Source organism: Panthera pardus, unplaced genomic scaffold (genome assembly GCF_024362965.1).
Source record: "Panthera pardus isolate Hobbes unplaced genomic scaffold, ASM2436296v1 HiC_scaffold_2, whole genome shotgun sequence".
In the NCBI taxonomy this organism is placed as follows: domain Eukaryota; kingdom Metazoa; phylum Chordata; class Mammalia; order Carnivora; family Felidae; genus Panthera; species Panthera pardus.
This window is the reverse complement of record NW_026526765.1, coordinates 80,268,476-80,285,287: the sequence shown is the minus strand read 5'-3', so window position 1 is coordinate 80,285,287 and position 16,812 is coordinate 80,268,476. Positions and strand designations below refer to the sequence as shown.

Genomic DNA, 16,812 nt, shown 5'->3' with positions numbered 1-16,812 from the left:
CTTTTACAGGGGCTGGAGACGAACACCTTAGGAGTCTACAATGGGTAGAAAGTGGAGCTGATGGAATTGGGCAGCGAGTTTAAGATAGATCTAGGTCATAGAAAGAAATGTACTAGCCAGGAATATCTGACAAGCCACACCTCAGACGCCTTGGTTAATTGAAGACTCTACTGTCATTTCATTTCAGCCCTGGATAGTTCTAGGGAGGACACAGATTTTAAAAAAAGTATTCAATTGTCCTTTATAAAATGGATTTTTATCTATATTCTGTTTATATTTGAAGGGATTTCAACAAGCTGCCCCTCTTTCCCAATACCCCCTCCCTCCAACATAACACTTAATATGGATGCATCATTTAACTTCTCAGCCCTTGAGTGATGTCTTAGACTTATCTTAATTATAATGAATTAAAGGTCTACAAAGTTCAGTTATTTTTGTTTTCTGCTTGTCTAGAATGTTATAAAACCCTTTGTCCCATACTTGCCCTGCCATAGAATGATCTGGATCTTTAAGAGAACTAGAATCAACTGTCTTTTTTTTTTTTCCTTGGGGCTCTTTGGGGTCATTAAGAACTAGGACTGATCTGCTTAAAACTGTCTTGCCCCCAAATTAAGACATATGGTAAACTGATTAAGTATAAACATGTACACCCTGCCATGTACACATAAGTTCAGCCAACTGAGCGAGAATTCTATAAAAATAGGTGATATACCCACTCATCCTAATGCAGTCATTCGAAGTACTTTGAAATACTTATTAATATTATAGAGAATTAGCCTTATGTCTCTTGGTGTTTAAGTGTCAGGAATACGTTTAAACAGGAGACTTTTTATGCTTCCTTTTTTGTGAGCGGAAAAAAAGCCATTTTGGAACAAAGGTCTAAAGTCTGGTGTCTGCCAATGAGTAGTTATTGTTCAAATAAACCTCTCAGATTGGCCTTTTTATAATTAAAATCAGAGTACTGAAGTGTTGCATATTCCTCATTCTTGGTGTTACCTTTTTAAAATTTAAAGTCAAAGCAAAACCAGAAAGCTTTATAATTTATTCCTCCCTCCATTCCCATTCTTAGGCAATCACTGACCTGCTTTCTGTTACCATAGATTGGTTTACTTTCTAATTCTGTAGAATTTTATATAAATGGAATTATATAGATTTTGTATAAATGGAATCATAGACTGTCTTTTTTTGCCTGGCTTCTTACAGTTAGCATAATTTATTTTGAAATATCCATGTTCTATCAGTAGTTCCTTTTTCTCTTTTTTCTTTTTAAATTGCTGAATAGTATTCTATTGTATTGATATGCCATTCTTTGTTTATCCATTTACCTCTTAATGGGTATTTGGTTCCAGCTTTGAGTTATTACAAATAAAACTGTTGTGAAGACTCAAATACAAGTCTTTGTGTAGACATTTGTTTTAGTTTCTTCTAGGTAAATGCCTTGGAGTTGATTGGTTGGATTACCTAGGAGCTGTTTGTTTTAACTTAAGAAACTGGCATCTGTTTTCCAAACGGGTTTTACCATTTTACATTTCCATCAGTGGTGTCTGAGAGTGCTTATTCTCTACATCCTTACCAAAATTTGGTATGATTAATTTTAAAAATTTTAGCCAATCCAGTGTGTGTATCGCAGTGTGGTTTTAATAGCATTTCCCTGATGACTACTGATATTGAATGTATTTTTTTTTTTTTTGGCAGTAGTTCATCTTTTTTTTTTTTTTTTTTTGTGAAATGGCTGTTCAAGAGTTGGTTAGGGATTATAGAAGTTGTTTATGTATTCTGGAGACATGTTTACACAAAGGTATAAATATATCTGTGTAATATAGAACATGTATTATGTATATTACACAAACATATATAATAACAGTTCCATATATGTAAAAGCAATAAAGATGTTGCTCTATCATTTTCTGGCTTTCATGGTTTTCTGTTAAGAAACTCATGGAGGGATACCTGGCTGGCTTAGTCTGTGGAGCATGCGACTTTTGATCTCTGGGTTGTGAGTTTGAGCCCCACATTGGGGTAGAGTTTACCTAAAAAAAACAAAAACAAAAGCAAAAAACTCATGGTATTTGTACCGGTGTTACCCTATATGTAACATATCACTCTTTTCCCATTTAGTTGCAAGTGTGGTTTGTTGTTTTTTTTTGTTTTGTTTTGTTTTGTTTTTTGTTTTTTTTACTTTTGGTTTTTAGAAGTTTGATTGTGTCTTGGTTTGGTTGTCTTTGGTCCTTTTATTTTTAAGGTTCATTGAACTTCTTGAATTTATAAATGTGTGTCTTTCACTATATTTGCAAAGTTTGGGGCCATTATTTCTGAATAATTTTTCTGTCTCAATGTTTTTATCCTGTCATTTTGGGACTCCCAATTACATATATGTTAGTCCTTTTGATACCTTCTTACAGATCCCTGTGGCACTGCTCATTTTTTTTTTTTTCTCAATCTTTCTTTTCTCCGGGTTCTTCAAACAGAGTAATTTGTCTTCAAGAAATATTTACTGTCTGGTATGTGAATCATAATCAAAATTGATCTTCAGTTTCGCTTATAAATCCCCTGAAAAATAACTGCAGTAAAGAAAGAGCTGCAGTGAAACTTGGTTCAGTGAATAAATCTAAAGTATAATTAAAAAAAAAAAAATCTCACACGATATGATTGGCTGTAAACTTTTTTTTTAAGTTTATTTTTGAGAGAATGAGCAAGCGAGCAGGGGAGAACAGAGAGGGAGGGAAAGAGAATCCCAAGCAGGCTCTATACTGTCAGCACAGAGACTGACACGGGTCTAATCTCACAAACCGGTGAGATCATGACCAGAGCCGAAATCAAAAGTGGGACACTTACTGAGCCATCCAGGTGTCCCAAATTTGCTGTAAAATTTTAAGTTGCTAATTGAAATATATTTTTAAACAAATTGGCCACTTTGGTGTTTGGGGTATGGGAGCATCATTTCCTATATTAGTATTCTTTTATCAGTTGGGACAGTGAGTTCTGTGTCCCAACAAATAGCATTGCAGTTATTTTTTCCCAATGATGACTATATGTTGAGATCAGTCTTTGTAAGAAGATAGGAAAATAATAAAATGTGTTAGAAATATTTGCATTAAAAAACAAATTTTAAGGGGCACCGAGGTGGCTCAATAGGTTAAGTGTCTGACTTTGGCTCAGGTTATGACCTCACAGTTCATGTTGGGCTCTGTGCTGACAGCTCTGAGCCTGGAGCCTACTTCAGATTCTGTGCCTCCCTCTCCTGAGCTCATGCTGTGTCTCTCTCTCTCTTTCTCAAAAATAAACATTAAAAATTTTCTTAAAAACCCACAAATTTTAAAAATTAGTCAGGCTTTATCTTTTAGCCAGAAAACTACTTTATTTATAATTATGCAGATTCCGTCATCCCAAGTGTCACATTTTCCTGTATCATGATTCAACTAGTACTATAGGGTAAAAGGAGACAGCAAATAGATTTTCTCAAAAAATGTTCTATAGTAGAACATGAGAAATTTCTCTAGGAATATAATTTTTTTCTATCATATCTAGCCTCTGTTTTGTCTGAGAACAGCATGGAACCATGTTGCTCAGTCTTGAAATGTCAGCTTGTCTGTTCCCCTGCAATGATTTTTATTTTTCTGGTTTGGTCTTAAAGTCTTGAGAATTCATTTTATTATGAAATGTAAAAACTCATTTAAAAAAAGCATTTCATAGTTCTTTGCTCTTTTCAAAGGAAATAGAGTATCTAGAATAAAGTAATAACCGTAGCATCTTGTAGACTTGCTCTTTAGGTTGATGAGTGCTTGTACAATGTTATAAAGTTCTATTATCTGAAAAGGACTCATTAAAAAAAAATGTGTCTGCTGTGGTGCAAGAACAAATGACTTCTCTGTGGTTGCTTAACCATTTCCTGTAAGTCTCAGAAAGTGGTTGTTTTCAAAATCATTGAGCTGAACTTGGGTTGATCTAAACTTAGCTGTGCAGTTGTGTGGGTTAAACTCAGTCGTTGTTTCACTTCCATCTTCCTTGTAGAAAAATTAAAATCTGAAAATTCAAAAAATCTTGTTTTCATTCGTTTTAACTAAGTAGCTGAATAATTTTGAACAAAAGTTAATAATCTGTAAAATATAACGGGCTTAGAGTGTCTCATAAAAAGCTTCTAGTTTTGTGAACTAGCAAAAAATAAAGTTTCAGTGAAATGGGTAACTGTGTTGTATTTGGATAATTTCAGAATCCTAATGAAAGAGGGATCAAGTTCGATTTACTGCCCAGGATGGAGTTGTAACAGGGAATGTAAATTGGGCAAAATCAAGCAGTACTTTTTCAGTACCCACTAAATGCCTGGCTGAAAGAGTTGTAGAAACTATAGTGCCGTTGTTTGACACATGGCAGTAGTTTTGTGGATCTCTGACACCATCCTAACCCTCTTCGCAGCTCTTCAGCTCTGATGTGGGGATGGCTCTGTGACCACCCAGCCCAGATCCAGAGGCTGCTAAGACATGAGGCATTTCTCTGTACATGGGACCTGGTTTGACTTCCCTGACCTATTTTAAGTCATGGCACATGGTCTTGAAGGGTTTAGCTACCATAGAAAAATATGGGTTTGAAATTTGGCCATGCCACTCACTAGCAAGTTATCTAACTCTCCAATTCCCACTTCTTCATCTATAAAATGTTGTGGGGATTAAATTAAATGAGTTGACATATGTAAAATCCTGATTAATAATACCGAAAGCTAATAATTATTTAGCACTTTAATATGTGCTAGGCTCTGTTCTAAATGTTTTATACATATCTCATTTAATTCTCAAAACTCAGATAGGTACTGTTATTATCTCCATCTTACAAATGAGCAAACTGAACTTGGAAAGATGAACTAACTTGCTCAATCAAGGTTACACGGGAATGACATAGCAGTGTAGTTTCAGAGACATTCCTAACTACTCTGCTGTGCCCAGTGCATTGTTAGCACATGCTAAAGCCCTTAGTGAATGTTGGTTTTTATCACTATTTGTGGTGGTGTTAAGATGATGGTTTTGATAACGAACTTGGTCTTACTTTTTTCATTGTTTGCCCTGGTCCTGTACTAGGGCCCCAGGCATAGCATCCCCACATCTATTGATAAGGCAGTAAGAAACAATGAAGTCATGTACTTCAAGTTTTCCTCAAAGCCCTTGGAGGGAAAGCTCACAGTTGCACACAGTTTTGTACAAAGAATGCTGAGTGTTCTGAATACCGGATGTTCTATTCTTATGTGTCTGAGTTGGAGTCTAACCATGAGGCCCTGCTTCTGTTCCCATTTCCAAGATGTCACAGAATCGTAGAACTAGTATGTGTAGTGTGATCTTAGGGGATTGTGTAAGAAATGTACACCACAATATTAATAGTATAGTGTGTAGAGGATGGATAAATCATTCATCTGTTGCTGTGTAACAAATGACAATACTTAATGGCTTAAAATAATAACCAATTTTATTTGCCCACTATTTTGTAGGTCAACAATTTGTACTGGGCTCAGCTGGATGTTTCTTCCACTGATCTTGCCTGGGGTCACTTGTAGCAGCCATCATTTGGCAGCTTAATTTGGAACTGGAAGATTTAAAATAGCTTAACTGGCATATCTGGCAGTTGGTGCTGCCTGTTGGCTGGACTTGTCTTTCCATGTGGTTCCTCATCCATAAGGACATTAGCTCAGATTTATTCTCATGGGGCTCTCAGGTCAGCAAAAGAGAAATAATGAAAGCAACAAGGCCCTTTAAAACTAGGATTGGAAATTGTACAGTGTCACGTCTGCATTCCATTGATTGAAACAAGTTATAAGGCCATTAGATTCAAGGTGGATGCAGACTCCACCTCTGAATAGGAGGTTCCATCAGAGATTAATGAATGGTACATTCTACCTGGTGTCCAGGTTTCCTGATTTCACCATCCAGGGCCATTTCTAAGTTTATTTATTTATTTTGAGAGAGAGAGGGAGAGAGAGAATCCCAAGTAAGCTCTGCACTACCAGTACAGAACCGGATGTGGGGCTTGAACCCATGAACCACGAGATCATGACCTGAGCCAAAGTCAGACGCTTAACCACCTGAGCCACCCAGGTGCCCCCAGGGCCATTTTTAAGACACCTCAACAGTGTTGATAATTTTTCATCATTTTATTAACTTTAGATCTTCATAGATTAAAACATGATCTGTACATGTTCAAGGGGGTTCTCCTATTTTTATACATTTAAAAAGTAGAAAATATAGATACTAAAAACACCCAACATACTCATAACTCCCAGAAATAACCAGTATTTACGTTTTTATTTACAGTGTTTCCAACTGGATGAATATTTATTTATTTAAAATTCCATAACCTGCCTCTTAATACTATATTTTGAATACCTTTCCATGTTTAAAATAGATGTAAATAAGTTTTATGATGTAAATAATTTTTATGTCTGTATAATACTTTATTAGGTATGAATATACCGTCGTCACATACTTCGATTATTTCCTTTCTGTTGCTCTGTAAACAAGACTGCTGTAAACATTCTTACATATATATTTTTCTGCAGTTACTCTTAGGATGCATTTCTCTTATGGAGTTATTTGGTCAAGTAACTTATTTTAGGTTTTGACATGTATTGATGAGACATGATTTTAAACATTCTATAGTTTAAACTTATCAGTAAGTATAACTGCAGAGCAAAGTTCTTAGGTGTTATAGAAAGATTATTCTTTAGACATTCACAAGTGGATGTACCCATTATGATTTGTGTTTGGGGGAACTTAGATGTGTGTGTGGGGGTTGTTGGAATGAACTGTTAGGGTGAACCTTAAATTTAGATCACTTTCCCTTTAACATGATCTCAAATATAATGAATAACTTTGAAAACCTAGATAAAAATGGCAATCATAAAAAAATAACATTGCTTTAGCATTTCAAATCAAAATGTGTTAATTTAGTTACTAGTATTATCTTATTGACTAAAGCTTTTATTTTGCATACAGGTCCACTGATTAGAGTTCTACAATATTTCATCTTCTATATGATATGTGCTGTTTGTGACGCAACTGTAATTTATAGGTCTTCGTTATTTTTCAACTGGTTTGAGAACTTAAGACACTTTGAAGGCTGGGAGCAAAATTCTTCTGTAGGGCCCTCCTCCCCTAATCTTTTTGTTTTACTTGCTAATACCTAATCTGGCAGCTGTGTTATTTTGGGGACTCATTTTTGTGGGGTCTTTCTGCTGCATACTCAGCTTTCGTAGAAGCAGTTTTCATTCTTTTTTTCATTTAATGCAGTACTTATTTACATAACTACAGTTATAATTTTAACTAGCATAAATTGATTGGAGAACAACTAATTCTTGGCAAGAATACAACTGCCCTGGTGGGGACATAAGTGCTTGAATCTTCTAGAGAGTAGCCCTTTAGACATTCAGTGGACACTTGGCATCAGAAAATGTCTTTCAGGGGGGAATGAACAGCATTTGTTAATGTGGAGGTTTAAGTGGACATAAGTTAAAAGAACATCTACTTTGTTGAGGTAGAAAATTTTCTTTATTTACTGAAGGAAACTACTCTTCTTAATTCTTGTTTTACAGTTAAGGTTTGAATTAAACTACAGGTGTTTATTTGTCCCTCTCCTTGATCCTTTACATTGAATCCTGTATCTGAAGCATTTTGTGGAAGGATTCTTTATGTGCTATAGCTCATGTTTGTATTTGCTACTTTTTGGTCTTTGGCATTCTCTAGTAGAATGCCTCCTTTTCATGTTCAGTGTTCTCCTTGATAGATATTTAAAGGTTTTTTTTTTAATGTTTATTTTTGTGTGTGAGAGAGAGAGACAGAGACAGAGATAGAGCATGAGCAGAGAAGGGGCAGAGAGAGAGGAAGACACAGAATCTGAAACAGGCTTCAGGTTCTGAGCTGTCAGCACAAAGCCCGACATGGGGGGCTGAAACTCTGGAATGGCGAGATCATGACCTGAGCTGAAGTTTGATGTTTGTTTAACTGATTGAGCCACCCGGGCACCCCTACTTGATAGATATTTAAAATAATGTGCTTCATAGCTGCAACATTAAACTAGCAAACTCATCTTCTTTGTTGCTGCCATCCTGCACTGAAGTGTTGATTTTTGCTTATAGGACTACACAACTGCACAGAAAGTAACAGCTGTGATTAGACTGAATAAATATAATGTGGTGTACAATTTGAAGATGGTGATAAATTTATTGACTGAGTGTTTTAGTTTGGTAAAGTAAAATTCATGTCTGTGTAATGCCCTTTTGGTTATTTCAGTCACAATGTGACCATTATATGATTTAAATTGCCTTCTTATAAATTGTAGCTGTCATTGGTTATCTGAGTTTTATTGTGTAAATGTAATTATAGTAAATGAGCATGGCCTTTAGATGCACTTAATCCCTAGGGATATTTTGGGAAAGGTTGTAGTGTCTTTACAATCAAGACAGCCATTTGGCAAATATATTAGAAGTCAAATGACTTAAAACATAAAACCTGTGTACTAAAATCTCTGTGATACAGAATTATCTCAAGTTATCCTGTTTTACACTGGCTGAAAGCCTCTATAGATATTGCTGATGCTGATCTTACAAGATGTCAAGAGGCCAGAATTGTTGCTTATGTTATCATTTGGTATTTATGGAAGTAAGACAAAATGGAGTTTCTGGACTTTACTTATTTTATGAATTTATCTAATGACATGTGCTGTGAGTGGCATTTAAGAATCATCTTTTATAGTAAAAGGTGTGAGGGGGAAAATTGTACTGATGCATCTTAAAGAGAAATGCTAGAGTGCTTGGCTAAAAAAGGATGTGTTTACTGGCTTGAGATTTTGAAGTTCCTACTGTGGCTATTTAATATAGTAGCAACAAACTATGAATGTGGCACTTCATAGTTTGCAGAGTGTTATGACCCACTTATTTCATGTAACCCCTATGATAGTCTAAGTAGACAGGGCAGTTATCTCCATTTTACCAGATAAGAACACTGAGATCCCAACTAAGTTCTGGAGCCAGAACTAGAATCCACAGGTTCCTCAGCATTATACTTTATGTCTCCTAAACCATAATTGATTTAAATTATGTCCTAGCTTTGAAGAAAGAGGAGGAAATGTAATAAGTCTGAAGAATCCGGGTCTAGTAGAAAAGAAAGGCAGTGACTCAGAGCCCATAATCACTGAAGTAGTACTAGGCCCTGCTGACTTAGGACCCAGCCCCACAGCAGGTGTTAGAGGACCTTCTTAACCTCATGGCTAACATATTAATTCTGTCTTATTCCAAGCTTCGGTTCAGCCTTCAGAGAATTTATGAGTGGCCTTGGAGGTAATTTTCGTTAATTAATACTTAATTTTAATGTGTTGAGTGTTGGTACTTTCATTTCAACATTTATTACAGGCTTTTTTTCCTGCAGGGCTCCAGGGATATAAAGATGAATGAGATAAGAGCCCCTCCCTTGGAGGAACTGTTTAAATGTGAAGCAAAATCTATAATTATAGTTTACTTCTGCAGAAATTCCCTTCTCTGTAGGGTAAACTAAGCCTTGAAATTTTTCTAAACCTTCTCATCTTCAACCTGTAATTCTGTAATAAGCAAAAAGTTACAGGATTAAAAAGTATGTTATTCTAGAAAAAAGTATGGAGCAGGTTTTGGAACTTAGTATTTCATCCTAAGTGTGAAAGGCCGTATAAGCGTATAGTGTGCACAACTTCCATTTTCCAAGTTTGAGAGACTGCCAGGGGTTTGTAGTATGGAAAGAGTGAGGTGACTCATGATTTGGAATGATTGTTTTGATCTCTCCCTGTAGTTGCTGTAGAACATTGGCAGGGCAGCCAGCATAATTAACACCGCACAGTCTAATTATAAACACAACTCTGTGGACAGTGGCTACTAAAGAAGAAAGCACGTCCTGGATAAACAATCAAGTTGGCAGGATTACTTTAGAATGATGACTAGATAATGTCAAGTTTACTATAAATCAACTTGCTTTTCCTAGATTGTCTCAGGAGCTACCATAGGGGAAAAAAAGTATTACCTGTGAAAGTCTCGCTGGGTTATTTTTTTAAGGGCTTATTTTAAGCATTTCTTTATTGCAGTCTTTCTAACCTTTTCATCCTAAGAGAACAGCTAGGCATTTTAATTTTTATGGTGTACTATTTTAGGGAGAGTAGGGGAATGGGTCACAGGAGGACATTTGTTCTAGTAATAGTTGAATTGATTTTTAAAAGGTGAAAGAAACTAGGGATTTGGAAAGATTACATTGGAGTAGTGTAATAAAGAGCAGGAAAAGAGAGACCCGTGAGCTGAGGAGAGTGAAGAGGGTGCGCTAAGAATACAAAAGGGAAGTGGCCACAACAGCCATGCAAGTTTGAGAGAAACTGAGACGCATGTTACACGTGTGTGGTCTCACATACTCGTCTGAGACAGAGCAGGCACTGTGCATGTTTGTATGTGCTTAGGGATTTGTTGAAGCATGGCTGAGAGCTGAGGAATGATTTAGTTAGTTTAAATATAGGTTTGGCCCTTGGGTTCCTGAGTTTCAGAACAAAGGCTATGGAGATTGGTTTCAGGACCCTGTAGGGATAGTTGTATTTCTGCAGAATGAACTTGAGTTGTGATTTACTCTAAATAAAGTAAGCACTTGAAAGCAAATGCTTAAAAATGAGACCCTCCCCCCCCCCCCTTTTTTTTTCTTTTTCTTTTTCTTATTGAGTTAATTTCAGTTAAATTTCAAATGGACACTTAAAAAGAGATTTTTCTGGTAGCCTTTGTGTTGCCAATTCACTTTTGGAAACTAGTGAATGTGGTGTCAAAAACGGTGGAAGCTTTGCAGCCTTTTCCTGCCCTTGAATTTTAATTTGAATATTGTTGGTGTAGGAGCTGCATAAAGTAAGAGTCTATCCTTTTATATTAATTTGTTTACACAAGTGATCTTAACTCTGCTTTTAAATGTATAGTTTCTCTTAAAGGGTTTAGAAGAGGACTGATTTTTCTTTTTAAGAAAAAATATACAAAAATCTAAATACAGAAATAGATGAGTTAAGCACAGTTTTTCTTGTTTGTTTTTGATTTTTTTTTTTTTTTTTTTGTAAAAGAATACTTTCTACTTTGAAGAGATTCTAAGAAGTGTCCTTTAAATAATAGCTCCTGGGGCTCCTGGGTGGCTCAGTTGGTTAAGTGTCTGACTTTGAGCCCCGTGTCCTCTGTGCAGACAATTCAGAGCCTGGAACCTGCTTGGGATTCTGAGTGTCTCCCTCTCTCTCTGCCACTCTCCCATTTGCGCTCTCTTTCTCTCTCTATCAAAATAAATAAACATTAAAAAAAAAATTAAAAATATAATAGCTCTCCAATTCCTTTTAAATACTTGAATTTACAAAAAAAATCTAGCTTTTTATTTTAAAGAAGAGGGGGAGAACATGGATTTTTCTAAATTTGGGTAGAGCTAGCATTAACACTGGCTAAATGATTTTTTTTTTTTTTTTACCAGATACTCTTGGAGGAGGGACAGATACAAGGCGGTGGGGCTTGTGAAAGAGGATTTCTGTCTGTAGTCCAGGACCCAATTCTGATTCCTCTGTTACATTAACCTAACCAGACTTTTGAGAAGTGAAAAATGGGTCTTGGAGATCTACGAGGACCTGATATAATGTTGATTTTAAGGCCAATTTCTAGGAAAATATGATTAACAGCCAGTAATACTATTTTTCTGCCCTCCAGCATTTTTTGCTTTATTAATTTTCTTTTCTGTTTTCTACTTTATTGGTTTCTGCTCTTTATTATTTTTTCTGCTTAGGTTTACTATACTATTCTTTTTAGTTTCTTAGGGTGAAAACTTATATCATTGATTTTAAACGTCTTTCTAATATAGTCATTTAAAGCAGTAAATTTCTCTCATTAAAAAAATTATTTAAGTATTTTCTAAATCTGTTATTGTTTATTCTTTGATTTTTGAATTATTTAGAAGTTCATTTTCTGTTTTCCAAATATCTACACATTGTCTAATTCATTATTTTTGGGTTTTCAAATTATTTCTACTGTGGTCAGAGAACACAGTCTCAAAAAAACTCAGTCTTTTAAAGTTTATTGAGATTTATTTTCTGGCTCAGTATATGGTCTACCTTAGTAAATGTTACATATGTATTCTGCAGTTGTTTGGTGTAATATTCTACAAATGTCTTTTAGGCCAAATCAGTTGGTAGTATTTAGATAGTCTATGGACCTACTTGTTGTCTACTTGTTCTGTCAATTACAAAGAGAGACATGACAGAATCTCCAATTATGGTTGTGGATATTTCTGTTTCTTGAGTTTTGCCATTTTCTGTTTTGAATTTTAAAGCTCTCTTATTAGATACATACATATTTAATGCCTGGTATCTTATCCTGATGAATTTCTCCTTTTATCATTATAAAATTTTGTTCTGCTTTGTTAACCTAATAGTATCCTTAAATTTAAAAGGTGTCTTTTATAGACAGTGTGTAGTGGAGTCTTGCTTTTTTTAATCCATTGTGACAATCTCTGTCCTTTAGTTGAAATGTTTAATCCACTTACAGTTAATGAAATTTTTTATGCGGTTGTGTTTAAATCTATGATTTTGCCATCATTTTTATTTGTCCCTTTTATTATTGTTTTTGTGTCTTTTTTGATGCCCCCTTTTGGGTTAATTGGGTATTTTTTAATATTTTATTTTATTTTCCTCATTGGCTTTTTAGCTATACATCTTTTAAATTACTTTTTTATTGATTATTCTAGGGCTAATAAATGCATCCTTAACTTATTAAAGTGTGTTTATTGTCAAAATTATGTCATTTATCCATTCATCAGTTGATGCACATTTAGGCTTTTTCCATAATTTGGCTATTGTTGAAATCATAAGAGACTCTTAAAAACTGAGAATAAACTTAGGGTTGATGGGGAGTGGGAGGGAGGGGATGGTGGGTGATGGGCATTGAGGAGGGCATCTGTTGGGATGAGCACTGAGTGTTGTATGGAAACCAATTTGACAATAAATTTAATATTAAAAAAATATGCCATCTAACATTTTACACCTGACCATTCTCTCTTCTTACTTTATACTTCCTACTTTTCACTGGACACTTAGCATTTCCCCTTCTCAATTCACAAATATAATTTAATATAATTCCTTTTATTCACCCCCTCTCTTCTTTGTGCTCTTGTTGTCATATTTTTTATTTTTATATATATTAAAAACTTCCCACATATTATTGATTTAAGCAAATAGTTTTAATATATAGTGTTTTAAGGAAATTTGAAGAAGAATAAAATATATACATTTTTTATTTTTAACAACTTACTCATCTTTTCTGGTATTCTTTCCTTCCTGCAGATCTGAGTTTCTGTCTGGTATCACTTCCCTCAAAGCTTTATAGTATCTTGTAGTGCACATCTGCTTAAGATTAATTTTATCAGCTTTAATTTATTTGAAAGATCTTTATCTTATTTTTGAGAGATATTTTCCCTGGATATAGAAATCTGAATTGGCAACTTTTTTTTTTTTTTTTTTTTTCCCCTTTCAGCCCCTTAAAAACATTCTCACATCTTCTGGCCTCCATTATTTTGGTGAAAAGTTAGTACTCTTATTTTTCTCTTGTATGTAACATATTGTTTTTAGGCTTCTTTAAAGATTTGATCTTTGCTTTTTAGCAGTTTGACCATGATGTAGCTAGATATGATTTTCTTTGTATTTATTGTCTTTGGAGTTTGATGAGCTTTTCTGACCTGGTAAATAGTGTTTTTCACCAAACGTAATAAAATGTTAACTATTATGTCTTCAAATGTTTTTTCTGCTTTATTTTCAGAGTCTTCTGGGACTCCTATTACATATGTTAGACAATCTGATATTGTCCCACAAATTTCTGATGTTGTGTTCATTTTTCTTGTCTTTTTTTCCTTTGTTTATCAAATTGGTAATTGTTAGTAATCTGTCAAGTTCATGAATTCTTTTTTCTGCTATTTCCAATCTACTATTAAGTCCATTCAGTGAGTTTTTCATTTTAATTTTTGAAACTTCTAGTCCTAGAATTTCCTTTTTTTCTCCGATTGATCCTTTTTTGCAGTTTTAGTTTCTCTGCTGAGATTCTCATCTGTTCACATATTCTCCCTTGTTGTTGTTGTTGTTATTGTTCAAAAATATTTTCCTTTATTTAAGAGATTTTTCAAACAACAGCTCTGAAGTTTTTACTAAATGCAGTATTTGGGCCAACTTAAAGTCAGTCTCTAATGACTTATTTTTTCTTATGGGTCACATTTTTGTTGAATGCCTAGAAATGTTTTTATTATGTATTGGACAGGATTGATACATTGTAGAGATGCTGAATTTTTTTTTCTTTTTAATTTCTCTGCAGTGTTGTTTGTTTTAGTGGCAGTTTAGTTGCTGGCTGATCACCTTGTATAGGTTTGCTAGGGAAGATCTGTGGAAAGCTTTTTTTTCAAGTTTTTTTTCTCAGGCCCCTCTAAGTTAGCACAACTCTTCCCCCAGATTGTTTTTTCCTCATGGTTTTTATTAGGTCTTTAGGGCTTGGTTTTAGACTGTTTTAATGTGGATCTAGAGTTGGTCTTATTCTATGGTGTGCTTTTCCCCTTAAAGTGAAGCCTTTCTGGCATTTCAAATTGATGTGCAGAATGTTAATGAGTTCTCTTTCTTCAGGTTGGGTTAAACTGGCAATGTTTGCCTATGCTGCTTGACCTCTAGTATTTCTATTCCATATTAACCTCATTACAGATACTCTTTTGTAAGCCTTATGTAGTTACTTACACTCAGCATTGGTTGAGGATTCTCAGGGAACCCCTGTACAAACTTCTGTGGTCCTCACTCTGTGCATTTCCATCCTCTCTAGTGTCCTGTCTCTGCCACTAGCCCTGCTCTGCTTGGACTCCAGCTCACTATACTACAATTAGAAAATTGTCCCAAGGCAGAGAGCCAAGCAAATGTAGCCTCGCAGTATTGCTCGTTTATCCAGTAGCTAAAAATAGTTGCATTATTTTGTCCAGTTTAATAGTCATTTATGAGAGGAAGAAAAGTCTGGTACCAATTACTGTGTCATATTGGAAGTGGAAATCTCCCACAGCATTTTTATATGTGTTAAAATGAACTTTAGAGATAGCTTGAAAGGGAAAATTAAATCTTAGTCTCTCTTAGAACTAAATAAAGTGAGCTTATGTTGCTTATGAACTGACCATTTCTCTCTGATCTTTCTGCCTCCCACCCCTAGTCTCCCATTCACTGCTGTCTTCTCTATTCACAAGAGACACAAAGAGGGAGAGGGGAACAGAAGAAAGACCTTACATGGACCGTGCGTCCTAGGTTGTGACCTTGGGCCTGTCAAATGGAAAATTAAATGTGGTTTTGAAGCAGTACTATGTAAAAGTAGAAATGCATATAGGACTTTCTCTGTTAATATTTTATGACACTGCTCATACATTGAAGTGTAAGCAAACAGGATGTATCAGGGAAAGGAGCTACTGAGAACATCTTTAAAATTTGTCTCTTAGTGTCTACTCTTCAGATTCTGGTGAGAAGATGATATATCTAGATTTGTAACTTAACATGAGCATTGTGATTAATAGGAAGAAGTTTTCTTTGAGTGCATCTGTGGCGGGGGTCAGGGGATTAGGTAATGTTTTGTCAGATTAGATCCATACAGAAAAATCACTGTTCTTGTTCTGAATTCTAGTTGTTTTCTTGCCTTTTTAGTATTAAACTTTAAAAAAATAAAATATCTTTTTGATAGTCGAGGATTGCTTATTGGGGAAATAGTTATGTTATTTGATAATTAGTCGTCACTTCAGAAATTTAATGACGTTTCCCTTTGGAAGTGATCTAGAAAATATAAATGTTGTCTCATGCTGGGAGCTTTCAGCTCTGTTTAAATATGTCTGAGAGGCCTCAGAAGAAGCATAATTCTTTATTGTTAAGGCCCAATTTGAATATAGCAAGTTGCTATAATACCTAATTGAATATAGCAATCTTGCATCTTCCCAAAAAGCCTTATTGAAATTAGGCCTATTCTTTTAAATTTGTTTTGGCTTGTTGATTTCAAAATATACCCCATTTCATTTCATTTTCTCAGAAAATGTGATGGTAGTTTAAAGGGATTAAAGTTTGTGGGAAGTTTTCTTGTTTTAATTCAAGTTGCTCACCATGTTGTTTGCCATAGCTTTACTTTTTCTGGTGTTTTCTAAATTGAACCCCTCATTTAATCATTTTCTCTCTTGCCAGCACCTTCTATGCATTTTCCTTGTAGCTTCTTACCACATCCTCTCTACATATTTAACCCTGGATTAACCCATCTTCTGTCTCTACTCTTTAAAAATATTTTCCATTTATATTTTGCATTTTAAATTGTGGTAAAATACACATACATTTTTTTTTTTTCTTTTCTTTTAGACTTGGGCTGGTGAGTACTGCTAAAAGGCATTTATGGAGACTGGTAGTATGAGAAGTTCTACTGCACTTACTGACCTTCTCAGCCATAGCTTGTCCTTGGGTCAACTTTCCCTGGTCCTCTGCCTAAGCTTTTGTACTTTATTTTCCTCCGTAAGCCACCTATCCTTCCCCACAACTGCCTTCAGGCAGATGGCCTTGATTCCTCTGTCACAGAGAACATGGAGGCTCTCTGCTGTTCACATCCTCAGTTTTCCATGCTCTTGTACATGCTTCTTCTCTGTCTTCACCTTCTGTCTCCCAGGTTCAGAGGAGAAGTGCCTAGTTCTCACCCAGGTTAATCTCTCTCCCGGAGTTTTTGTGGTATCTTCCCATCCCTGTGGGATGTTATTCTAACATTTCCTCTCATCTACTCCTCCACCT

General features: G+C 35.2%; 1 protein-coding gene and 1 non-coding gene across 4 annotated transcripts in view; both read left to right on the top strand.

The window, feature by feature from the left end:
- LNPEP (leucyl and cystinyl aminopeptidase) overlaps nt 1-16,812 on the top strand; it is an 88,513-nt gene that overhangs the window by 15,567 nt on the left and 56,134 nt on the right. The window lies entirely within an intron of this gene.
- LOC128778472 (small nucleolar RNA SNORA13) lies at nt 10,751-10,885 on the top strand. The gene has a single exon (XR_008424058.1). It is a non-coding gene; the product is annotated as a small nucleolar RNA SNORA13 (small nucleolar RNA).